This window comes from Colletes latitarsis, chromosome 6 (assembly GCF_051014445.1).
Source record: "Colletes latitarsis isolate SP2378_abdomen chromosome 6, iyColLati1, whole genome shotgun sequence".
Classification (NCBI taxonomy): Eukaryota; Metazoa; Arthropoda; class Insecta; order Hymenoptera; family Colletidae; genus Colletes; species Colletes latitarsis.
In genome coordinates, this window is record NC_135139.1 from 15,147,987 (window position 1) to 15,161,151 (window position 13,165).

General features: G+C 41.9%; 1 long non-coding RNA gene across 1 annotated transcript in view; it reads right to left on the reverse strand.

Annotated features, from left to right (window-relative positions):
* LOC143342661 (uncharacterized) overlaps window positions 1-9,732 on the reverse strand; it is a 92,171-nt gene extending 82,439 nt beyond the window's left edge. The window contains exon 1 of the long non-coding RNA XR_013079840.1: window positions 9,207-9,732. This is a non-coding gene — a long non-coding RNA (uncharacterized LOC143342661). The remainder of the gene's footprint in view (window positions 1-9,206) is intronic.
* Window positions 9,733-13,165: the final 3,433 nt, after the last annotated feature.

Consider the following 13,165-nt stretch of genomic DNA (forward strand, 5'->3'; position numbering starts at 1 on the left):
CCGATGCGAAACGGCGCAACCGTGTCCGCTAAAAATTCAATTAATCGTTGTCCGTCGATACTTCATCTCCGCGAGATGGACAAGCGCAATTTGTACGTATCAGGGGGCAATAAATTACCGGAGATACCGATCCGTGACTGTGACCGTAGACTTTGTTCTCGCGGCGCGAATTCATAGGTGAACGAACGCAACGCGCGGCGCCGTCGTACGAATCGCGCGAAAACGGGTTCTACGCCAGCCTACGTATATGTTGCGATCGCGAGACGATTAAATTGCGTACGAGCCAGAAAACGGTGCTTTATCGCCGCCCGGAAGAATGCCCCGCGAGATAAGTCGGTGAAATTTCGAGACTCGCGACAGGTGGAACGACCAACGAAAAGAAACGGTGGGTCTCCGGGAGAATAATGCCCAGTGTCCACACTTGAGGGTTCCTGTCGAGAATAAGATCTCTCTCGCGAGTGTTTTTCGTCTCTGGAAGTCGACGATTAATGCCCAGAGTCTACTGGGAATTTTTTACGGTCCTAAAAAAAGGTAAAAGGTCAAATATTACTGTAATGGTTAGACTTTGAATGTTTACACATTTGTGGGAAATTTTAATTTTCAAAAAACTGCAGAGTGCATTTAATAATTTTTTCGAACGTATATTATTTTATTTAATTAAGAAATGGCTTTTTATTTTACGAATACCTCGTAAATGTGAGAATGTGTTGATTTTAATATGTACGACTTGATGACGAGTGAGTAGCCTCATGATTGTGGAACTTAACATCAAGAACTTGTCACGGGCCAAACTCGTCATTGTATGGCGAGGGGTTAATATGCACAAATGTAAGGAATACTTAAAGCCACATACGAATTATTATATTTAGGGGTTGAAACAACCCTCTGCAAAGTTTCCATTTCATTAATTCTATTAATAAAAATATGAATTTCTTGTAATATTGTGATTTGCGACTAATCGAGCTCCTTCGCGGTAAACGATATCTTTGAAGAAAAACTTTTCTTTGATAAACTGTCGCTCGAGGAACGCACCTGCCGTTGCGCGATACTTCGCACGTTTCGACGCGCATAACTTTGTCCCGTGTTTTGTATTTTTCATGCGTCCACGTACTTAAATTAATGACGGTGCCAGCGGCCACGTCGAAAGTAGGACTCCAACTTCTTGTCGAATCATTTGTTCATGGAAAGTTCGAATATTTGGCTAGTCGAATATCATTCGAATACTTAACTACGGTAGAACTAGTTGCTTGTAAAATATTTATAATCAATTCACTTACAAAAGTAAGAGTTTAGTTTGATAACGCGGATCATTTTTCATTATTTAATTTATAAACTCAACAGAATGTTAGCGACTAAACTGACCTTCGAAACACATTTAACACTTTGACTGCCACGTCACCCATATATGGGTGAACTTTTAACAGTGGAACTAAAATAATTAATTCTTTAGTTGAAATGGTAAAGAAAATAATTTTGAATAGGCTACATAAATTTTAGTGAGGTTATGAAAATGACAAGTTTTAAGTTGTGTATTTTACAATCGTCTAAAATCAAAGTTTTTATCTTGCAAATAATTGTACAGTTTTAGACTGACAGTCAACATGTTAAATACCATGATCAATCAATCGTGAGTAAGAAGAAACACGAAACAATTCGCGTCGAGCAAAGTTCGTAGTCCGCCATTCTGATTCACGCAAACGGTCGAAGCATTCGGTGGCAGAAGGGCGCACGTCGAGCGTCTCGAGACTCGTCCACGAATGCCTAATTAATATCTGGGTCATAGCACAAGGAGAGGCTTTAATTACCCGTGGCTACCGGCGGGCCAATGATAAATACGCGTCTTATTTCGTGCACCAGGCTGGGCCTTCCGCTCGCCCCACCCTCTGCTCGTCCAACCCTTTTGCCATGTGGCCTCGTATCGTCTGGAAAGACGATGTCACGAACCAACAAGAAGACCGCGCGAAAGCTCGATGGAAAGCCGCCGGATAAATAAAGAACGAGGGACGAGACGCTGCCAGAAATCGTACGGTTTTCTCTTCTCGTGTTGCCGCGACCTTTATCCGACTCGGTTTCGTCATGGTGGCATGCGCGTTTCAAAGAAACACGACGAAAGATGCACTAGATTAAGCCACACGAGGGTTGAATGAAAATGTAGTGCCACCGATATTTTAACTTCAATAAAACTCGAGGCATTTTAACGAACGGGAAACGAAAATAACGTTCGCAGATTTAGATCTAGACTTTCAATTTTTTTTTCATTTTTAAACTGAATATTAAATGTTATTTTATTATTTCTTTGTTTATTTGCAAATCTATCTTTCTATGCAGTCACCTTTTCCTTTGGCACATTTTAAAATTTATATCGATTCATGTTATCATTCACACTGGCCAAAATTTGTTCTTCATTCAGTTACGTTTTGATGTATTTTATTATAGAATAAATTAGTCCTATGTAATATAGTTCCTAAAGAGAACCCAGTGTGGGTCGAAACGTGTAATAAAAATTTAATTTGATATTGCTCAGGTGACGGAAAAAGAGTTACGAGCATTCGAACGATATTGAAAAATAAAATAAAAGTTACATTTTTCGTATTCGAGTATATCGTTCGCCAAAATAGTAAATTGCAAGAGCAGTGAGTTAAAACGGATAACACGAAGAATCCAGTGTATTTATAAAAGAGAAAGTTATTAGCGAAATTTAATTCCAGGTAAAATAGATAACGTCATGTAAAATTACGCGCCTAATGCGTAACACTGTTCGTACGGATGTTTATGATATCCTAATGCAAATAACGTCTAGTCTCCACTAAACGATCGGTGCTCACAGAGTGTCACATGTATGCGCGCGTTTTATTAACGCTTAACGTTCCGTACCCCTTTCTATCGATTCTTTATGGCGACATTTATCGACGAATAAAAGTATTACTGGCCACTAGGTGATTTCACGAGTACAGTCTCCTGCCTTGGTGCATTTTACAGAATCGTTTTAATATTTTTTTTCCAATCGACTCTTGTTACTGTACCGAGTCAGACGCTTCGTATTCCCGGAAACAACCGCGTTAAGATTCTTGTCTCATTAAACGGACGTTGTTTTACCGCCTCCATGGCGATCACGTCCACTTCCTCCGCGCCTCGAATCAACTTCAACGAGCACAATTCCTATAACACGGTTAATTCGTAGCGTGTTGCAGAGGATAACAGTTCTTGTAATACAATCCCAGTGAACTTCAGCTTAACCCAGTGAAACTAGCCCCGATTTTTCAGAATTTGTACATTTCTCGTTTTTCAAACATTCATCGCTTGTAGCCTCCTTTTACTATTTTACGTGATTGGTACAGTTGAACGTTGAAACATTTTATATTTATATTATTTTAATATTCGTAAATTAAACTTCTTAAACATCCTCGAGAACAGAGATCCAAAGAAATTATGTCAAAGCAAGCAATTAGTCGCCTACTGTCAATTTTCCCATCAGTGCACTTGTCAATAATATATTTCAAATCGTTTCAAAAATACTATACAATAAAAAAAACATTATCAAAGTAGGATTGTCTATTTCTATGCCACCTTGAGCGTCACAAGTATCTCGAAAGATCAACCGAACACCTGTAAGCTGGATAGATTCAGAAAACCCTAATAGCCACAATAACGACACGAAAGACCTGTTCCAGGAGACATCTGGCAACCAGTGAACCTGAAACGTGACTTTTACGAAATATGCCAGAGAGATGGAATCCAGATCGTGCGAGGCGGGCCATTTTGAACGAAAAGGCAAACCAGTCGCGCGAGGGTGGATTTGAAAATCGAGATTCCGACTTGATGGATGCGATCCCGGTGGGTGGAACTGGGTGTGGCGAGAGGGTGCGCTGAAATCGCGTCTAACAGGCTCCGTGGAATTCTTCGCCGCGTATATCGACGTCCACGACCTTTCTCACGGGATATCCACTCGGGGAAACGTCTTACGCGGGGTCCCTTTTTCTCTCGACCAACCCCGCTGCGACTTGGCTGACATGCGTGCCACGTATGACACACGTACAACTTGCAGAACAACGAGAACCGACTCTATCTACGTCTCGTCGTGATATTTTTCATAGCAGCTTTCTTGACGACGTTTGTAATCGTCAAATGCGACTTCAATGGGCTACGAGTAGAATTACAATCGGAGTTGTCGGTAGAAAAGTGGTTTGAGAAAATTAAAAAAAAAAAAATAACGTAAGCAAAGGGTATTTTCTAGATGAATTATTTCAATACTTGTTACTAGACTGCGGATCTTTATGCAAATTAATAATTTTATTAATGGAATTTATGAAATGGGAACTTTGTAGGGGGTTGTCTCAACCTCTAAATATAATAATTCGTATCTTATTAGCTTTTTGAGAATTGAAATTTGTTACATTTTAAAGACTTTTGTACTGTAGTACTTGTTAGGTTGACACAAAGAGGACCAAATATATTTGACCAACAGGTCTTCACTTTCTGTTTCAATAAACTGATTTTCTGATATCATTCTTAAGATTAATTTTGTCTCCAATTTACGCTGGATTTTCTTTCAAGCTTCGAACTATTTTAATGATTTTCTTCAAAAAGCAAAAATTCTATGCAAAATTATCAAGAGCAAAGCAAGAAATGTTGTCTTTAATTTGCGTTTCGTTTTCTTCGAATATGTTCGAGGTTTGAAAAACCCAACGTCTCCGGGTTACACGTTCGTCCGGAAAGTTTCGAAATAAGACGATGTCGGAGGCCGAGGTCTCACCCCGGGCGAGTAAATCGAGGCGTACGCTAAAATGGAACTGTACAAAGTACCATTTCATAAATCTTGCTCGGGAAAGCGTGCGTCGCGGGAACTGGCTAGGAGGGAAAAGAAAACTGTTGATAGATGAGGGAGACGAAGACCGGATCCAAGGAGGTCGGTGTGCTGGGGAGCCACGGGGGTGGCGGAGGCATTATTTCGGAGTCGGTGTATGATATTATAAACTGAGAGGGAGTGTGTCTGAACAGGGATTCACGGTCGTTGTGTGCGCGTAAAATTTCGCGGACGAATCCGTGTTTTCCATGTTCGTAAAAACCTTATCGCGACGAGGACACTCTGCATGAAAAATTAATTGTTTCGACGAAATTGGGGGACAGATTTACAATACAGTTTCTTGTTCTTTTATCCAGGCGAGGGTGAGAGTAGAGACGAATAAAGATTAACCCTTACGATCCTGAAGATAATACTTGTCATTTTAAAGTCAATAACCTTGTGATATATATAATAATATATATGTACTATAATTTGTGGAAGCTACTTTAGATATAGATTAAAAGTATAGGGACACTATTAATATTTAATTAAAAATAAAAAGTTTTCGCTATCAAATATAAAAAGAGCGAAGACAATATAAAAAATAAATAGAACGTCAGATACAATGGAAATGGCAAATATTAAATTGATAAAAACAACTGTGAACGATGGTTTGTCACAAGCAATGCAAATGATTTTCACCACCCAATATTTTATAGTAAACAAACATCATTTTTCTATATTGTATCTTGTCCACAGAAAATTAAAGTAGTCTCATTTTTAATAAAACAGCATCGTTTAGAATTAAAAAATACTTATTTCCAGTAATTTGTGCACTTCTCGCGTTTGTTTTGTAGGAAATACGAAATAATGTATACGTCTGTAACGAAATTCGTGTGTGTTTTATTTCCAACATAGAGGAACATTTCCACAGGTGCGAACAGTTGATGCAAAGTCCAGCAGCCTGTACATTGTACATGGTGGATGGATAATGCAAGGAGTGGAGAACAGAAACGAAAAGAGTAAAAAAGAGGGGAGAGACGAGCAAGTAATATATCAGTGAGGGTTGGCAGGAAGACGAAGCCTCCGCCGAGGAACTACTGAGCTACGTCGTCCTTGTTTCTTTTTACCCTACAGCCAAGGAAAAATCCCGAATAATCCGCCTGCAAGGATTATCCTGCCTCTCGCCGATCTTCCCTTGTTTTATATAACTCGTCGGATACCGTGACGCATGCGCGTCGCGAAGGAGTTTCGATTCAATTCAACCCCGGCAGCGATATTTTCAAGCAGCTTCGTTCTCGTGAAACCATCGACTCTGTCAATTTCCGATGTGAACGTAATTAATGAAGAGGATCCTGAAGTTCCACGAAGAAATATATTAATAATCTAAAAATAATATGTCACGTGGAATTTTTAAGAAAATTATTGTCATTATCAATTTTTTGTTTGCATTTGAGAGAAGGTAAGCTGTTATAGAGGATCTGATAAATATGAAACGGTCAAAATTGCGGTTAAAATTTGAATAATTGAGAAACGATTTGAATTAAATTTTCATCGCCCTAATTTGAAGAAACAATTTTGTTTCAATAGTGAAATTGTTTTTTTTCGCGAAAACTATGTTTTCGAAATTTGTCTCGATTAATATAACAGTGAAAAATTTTGGTAACGCAAACGTGGCTTTAATAAAATAATTCAATGAGTTTCATATTTCGATTTTCATCGAAACGAACTTTTCGAAAGCAGTGTGTGGAAATCCGAAGTCACGGAACGTATCTTTTCTGCAACAGAAGTACGTGCATCAAGATCTAGCATTACATAAAGGGTTCGAAGCGAGAGACTGAGGAACGCCGCCAGAAAGAGCGGATTTATGCGTGGAAAGCAGTCGTCTCGTTTTAAAGTACAATAAATTTATTTAAGCGACGTTAATGAATAGCGGAGCGCTTAATGGTCGAGGGATCCGTCGTGCCAACGACGCCGGACCGTAATGACGTAACCGTAATCACGCTGGTGATCGCTAGCGCACAACTATAAGAATTGCTCACGCCATTTCTTGAGTTTCAAAACAAGTATTGCGTCGAAACGAACACTAGAATCTGATCGCCATTACGTTTGGTTTATCACTCGATTAAAAACGAGCAAATTTTTATTCGTCTTTGCCCCGACCAAACAAAGAAAAATATAAACAATTGTAACAGTATAAAAATTGCATGACGTGGAAAAATAGCGAATGCATCAAATATCAAATTATCTACCCCAAGAATGTGATTATAAAACAATATTCACTTGTCACATGTAAAGAATTAATAATATATGTAATTTTACTGTTTCTGTGAAAGAAAATGCTTCTAATATTTTATAATTTCTTAATAAAATGCGACTGCATTCTGTTAAGAAATAAAAATTAATTTCGACGGTATACGTAATATATTTAAAACGTAGTATTGGTAAAAAAGAAATTCAACAATCCCGATTCTTATTTTTGAATTCCCTTTGGTTTTAATACAGTTAGAATTCCGCGACGAAAGAAGAAACGAAAGGTTTAAAGAGGAACATTCGGAAATAGGGATCGAAGACATTTTATTAAATTCGTTCCGCGACGACTACCACGCTTCCAAAGTATTCCCGATGCGTAATTAATTAACTACGAAGGCCCGGAGGAAAGTTTCTCCCGTCGATTGTTTCCACGTCGTCCACGAGGATTTCTTATTTCACGTTGACCCGCTTAAAGTGCTCGTTTAGGGCAAGGGCCACCCTCGTGTTCTTTCTGCCCCATTCTCATGCCGACACTCCCTTTATCGATCCCACTCCAGCCTCTCCCTCACTCTGCGATCCCTCCATCCTTCCTCGTTCTCTTTTTTTTCCATTTCTTTCCTTCCCTCTGCCTCTCCTTCACCCTTCTTCTCGCTCCCCCGCTCGGTCTCTATCTCTTTTTCTCTCCCCGTATTCGCCTCACCCCGTCGTCTTTCTCCATCTCTCTTCACCACCTAGTTACCCCGGGGAAAACCTAGAACCGGTTCCATCCTCCGGCACCCTCCTCCTTCGCAGACGCTACACCACCATCGTAGCCACTGCCACTCGCCTCTATAAACTCGACCAACCAGGAAGCACGTATCTGCCCTTTCGAATTATCCGGCTGGCTTGCCGCCCTTTGTTGCAAGCGGAATTTCGTTTAATTAAAATGAGACTGTAGGGACTGCCGGGCCCTGGGCTGGTCTTCCTCGAGACGTCGACTGCTCGCGGGGAACGTCTTCGATTGTCAGGGAAGAAGTCCGTTAAACGCTCCAAGAATACTACAAGATGCCTCTTCGGTCGTTTCGTCCTCTCATACGTGCGAGAAATATCACCAGATCGTTTCTCTATATAGCAGACCCTACATTGTTGCAAACAAAATGCTTGCAATGATCAAGATAACCGATCTATGGCTACTACTACCAGTTACTTTCTCCCCACCAACTTTACTCGTTGCTAAGTGACCATCCCTTCCACTTACAACGAGACTCTTATGCGGTACTCCAGGTTGCAGTTATCGAGGTTCTATTGTAACATTTCGAAAGTTCGGGATTGCAGATGCTTTGGAATACGTTTCTTACAAATGAGAAGAGATTCGACGTTCTATATGGAAATAGTTTTCCAAATATATGAATATTACAATTAATATGTAAGAATAATATTTTGAATAAAACGGCCCTATATGTTCGTCTATTTTAATGATCGAAAAGTGCTGCAGACTATTCAGCAACAATGTAGAAATGAACGTGAATTTTAAAATCAGTTTTAATTACACAGTTGTTGGGGTAAGGAATACGACGTAGTTGAACAGAGAAAAATGATTCGTGAACATGCAGTCAGAGCGAAGGTGTGTGCGCCAACGAACATAGAAAAATGCATCGGTGATATAACGGATTACGCGATGAATTAGTGCGGCAGGCGAACACGAACGGAATAATAATCGTACAATCGTCGCCGTTTATTTCGTTCCCCCTCCAGGTTTCTGGTCGTGGCGGGAATTCTCATACGACCACGCGGAAATTAGTTAAGATTGCGATCTTGGGAGGTGTAAAACTGGTAAAATGGCGGTGCCCGAAGAGGGAAATGCATTGTTCGGGGCGGGGCGAAGCCACTGGCAAAGCCAGACCAGTGTTAATCACGTTATCGAGGCGAGGGATCGACTAATTAACACCGAGTTAATCGTTCGCCTCGCTGCCTGAACCTCGCCGACGTCCGATCGCGTTCATCGCCGGTTAGCGGCGACGCGAGTATTTTTTCCCCCCGGATCTAATGAGACCATGGACACCCGGAGACTGTGTTAAAGATAGTCTCGATTGTTAAAACTGCACGCGACGAGCAGACTCGTGTTTCTTTGGACAGCTTCCTAAATCTCGACACTAAATTTAAACAACGAAATACAAGAAAATGATAATACCCGTGACGCCCAGAGCACCAAAACTGCCAAAACGATACGAGAATCGTAGAACCTGGTCCGTCTCGACGAGGAGGAGGAAAATCGTTATCGGATCGATGGTCGACAATGGAAATCACAGTCTCCGCCGAAAACTGCCATCTCCGAACGCGTCCCCGGTCATACGTGGAGTCCGTCGAACGAAAAGTAGAGGAAAAAGAAACGAACCGACTGGCATCCTTCACTGTCGCGGCCAGTATCACCGGTTAAGGCACGTTCGCACTTCACCGTTCCCGCGAAACGTCCGCCACCCAGTGATCTCCTTGTAATACCGCGCCGCGATTGATCTATTAGGCCCCGTGCACACTCCTGGTTCTCACTGTTCAATGCACGCGTCCCCATCTACGCGCCAGGGTGAAACGAGACGTGACGATTCGAGTTCCTCCGGGCGACAATATCCTGAGCAACGTCGAGAGACGATAACGACGACGACGACGACGACGACGGGAACGTGAACGGTGGAAGCTGAAGAGGAAAGACACAAGGGAGAGGATTGCAAGGCGTCGCGGCGCTGGTCGGTACTAGACTTGGCGTCGGTTCGTTCGTTAGCTGGACCCTCTTGCTCGCCCGTATTAATTTGCTTCCTCCTCCTCTACCCCCGTCGACACCGTTCCCCCCCTTGACGGTCCCTTCCTCGACCATCCCCCCGCCGAACGAAAAGGGGGGCTTCAGGTCGCCCCTGGTCTTAGCTGCTCGCTGCGAGAACCGAGCCACGGCGCATGCGGACGCTGCTAATCACCCTTCGTCCTCTACCCCCTCGGACTACCCCCCGCGCCGACCTCTTCCAGCCCCAGCCTGCTCTGCCTTTCTACGCGACGTGGCTCCGATGAAGGTGAGCCGCCAGAAAATTAACTGGAACTACTCTTTGTCTCTGTCCCACCTTCCTCGTCGACGTTGCCTCCACCTCGTTCCACCGACGGCTCTCTCTCTCGCTACGGAACCGTGCTCCAGACCTACTTCGGGTTTATTCGCGACCGTGACCTTCCGTTACAATGGACCAAGGATCCACGAGAAAATTAAAGCTGGAGAGGAAGGATAGCGAGCCTGAGCGAATCGAACCTAGAAAAGGATTACTCACGATTTATTTATTGGGTTCAAATCGTCGACAAACCGGAGACTTAACTCCTTGATGTACGATTTAATTAGTAGTCATTTTTCATACGTATAGTATTTAATTTTGTAACGCTTGCATGGAAGGTCCATACCTTGCGAATGTGAAAATGTATTTTAATATATTTAGAATACGTGACGAGTCTGACTCGTTATTGTACATCAAAGTACCGGTATAATTGACGTAAGTTGAACCAAATAGCAGAAATTCTTCCAACAGCGATAAACCACAAATCTGCATTCATGATTTTTTAATTTATAAAAGAGTTACATGTGTACCATAATTTCTGAATGAATTTAGGGTATGTAGAACAAACAAACATTGAAACATTCTCAGTGTTTTCAAGCCTGACACGGATAGCAATCAACAATTTCTAGTACCTCCCTCGATAACGTTCACGAGCCAGCGAATATTAACGAGGGATCACTGTATAATGATAATTAACACTCAAGATGACCCCTTCGTAATTTCTAATAAAAATTGTACAAAATTTACTGTAGCTTTCTAGAAGAGACTGAATAAACATTTATTTCCATTATATTCAAATGCCTATTGTTTTAATTTCTTTGGTACAAATACACTATAAGTGTCGGTAATACTATTGTTAAACAGCATGAACTTCCCAAATCGTATCCACACTGACAATATTAATACATCAGCTTTACTTTTTGAATATTTTTCAATTTTTTTTTTTAAATTTGTATTAGTCGTAGACCCGCAGGGAAAAAATGTCTAGGACCGCAAAGGGTTGAACCCAATTTAATTTCCAAAAGAAAATACGGACAGTTGATCTCTCGATGGCCCACGAGGATATCGGTTCCTCGTGAATAGGTAACCATATCGCGGAGGGATTTTTTTCCCCCAACAAACGTTCGGTCCTTATCCCCGGGCAAGGGGTGGCGTTTAAAGCGCGCCAAGAAAATATTTCACTTCGAGCGACGGTATATAGATGTCGTGTCAGCGATTGGAGGGTCGGTGACGTGATGAGACTGCTGAAGAGTCCCGGCCAGGGCGCGGGGGTGGGAGCCAGGCGCGGTAGTAAACGAGTTATTGGAAAATCGTATGAGGGGTGCACCGACCTAGGTGACTCCCGGCGAGCCAGCTTCGGGGGGCCAGAGAGGTGGAGGGGGGAGGAGGTCAGTAATTTTTCGCCTCATTGGCTGTAAAAAGGAGACGCTTTATCGTTCGCTGATGGAACAACCGCTCGGGCGAGGGATACGACGGACCCCGCAACGTTCGAAGTTTCGAAGGTGGGCCGAGGGCATTAACACCGCACCGGTTCCTTGTAAATGTTGATCAGGTAGCGCATTTGTACCAGGCCAATTTGCCGGGGATGAAGTTCGCGTGACGTTCCATCGCTGCTACGTTCGCGCGGACAAAATATTACCTGCTTCGACGAAAGTTATGAAAATTAAGACGATATTCGTTCCTACGGGAAGGAATCGTCCTGCGAAGCGAAACGTAATTCTTTCACGAACAAACGGTCCTATCGAGCATCGCAAATTAACCCTTTCTGGATGTACTGAGTTATGTAATAAGAAAATATTAACCCTTTGCACTCGCATTTTTATTTGAGAAGGCTACCAATCAGTCGGAATTTTTATTCATATTCAATCGAAATGAAGACATTTTTATGGGAGTATATTACAATTTAACTTGTCGGTTTGGTAGAAAAAATTAGAAAAATCCCTCTTTTGAACAGTGATCTCGGGAACAAAACCAATTAGCTGGGGCGAAAGAGTAAAAATCTTTTATCTTCTATTTATTTATTTTATTTTATATATACACACATTTAAACAGAAACTAAAAGAAGATATTGTAACGGGGTCTCTAGAATGAAATACTAAATATGTATAATAATAAAATGTAAGCGATTATATGGCGACATACGAGTGGAAAGGGTTAAATACCAATTTCTGTATAGAACCTACATGTTCAGTTATACATGTTCCATTCTATGATCTGATACCTTTTCAGTAATTTAAATATTTCTTTGCAATAATTAAAGAAGCATCAATGCTTCTTTATAAGTAGTGCAACATCAGATTGATCAAACATGTTGGTTAATCATTGCGAAAGTAGAAGTACAGGTACAAAGCAACGTTAAAGTTAAAGATTTCGTGTATGTACATAGGCTGAACCCCAAAATAATAGGATCGACACGATAGAACGTAAAACAAAAATCGTTTTCATTCAGAGATAAACTTTGGCAACTCTGTTTAGAACTCCCGCACTTACGATTCAAATGTCTAATCTTTGCTCTCAAGGATTATATTCCTCGAAACGATTAAAATCTTCCCGATCTTCTCTCGTAATCATAAATAATGCAAATGGAAGTAGCGCAACTTCGCGTACGGTTCGTGCAATGTCTGCCTTAATTAACCAGCGACGATTCCGTGCGAAACGCGTTTCCTCGAGCTTCTGGAATACGCGTCGAACGCCATCGGATACGAACGGAGTCGGAAAATGACGAGGAAGAATTTCGATGAGGGAAGCAAGAGGTGAAATCGAGGCTCAAAGAGGCCGAAAACTCGGGATACGGCATATTCGCGAACATAAAACTGTGAAACGCTTAGCATAGTAACATCGCGGCATGGGGCGTCATTACTGTATTGATCGCGGGGGTGGTTCCTCTCGCCCTCTTCCTCCGCTGGTCCCTCTTCCCCTTTTCCTCTCTATCTCTGTCCCCCTCTCTGTCTGTGATTCTCTCTTGTCGAGGATCAGGAGGGTAAGGGCTCGTCCAGAGGAGACTCGAAGGCGCAGCTTTCGGCCCTGAAGAGAGAGTCGAAAGTAGGACAACGAACAAGGCGTA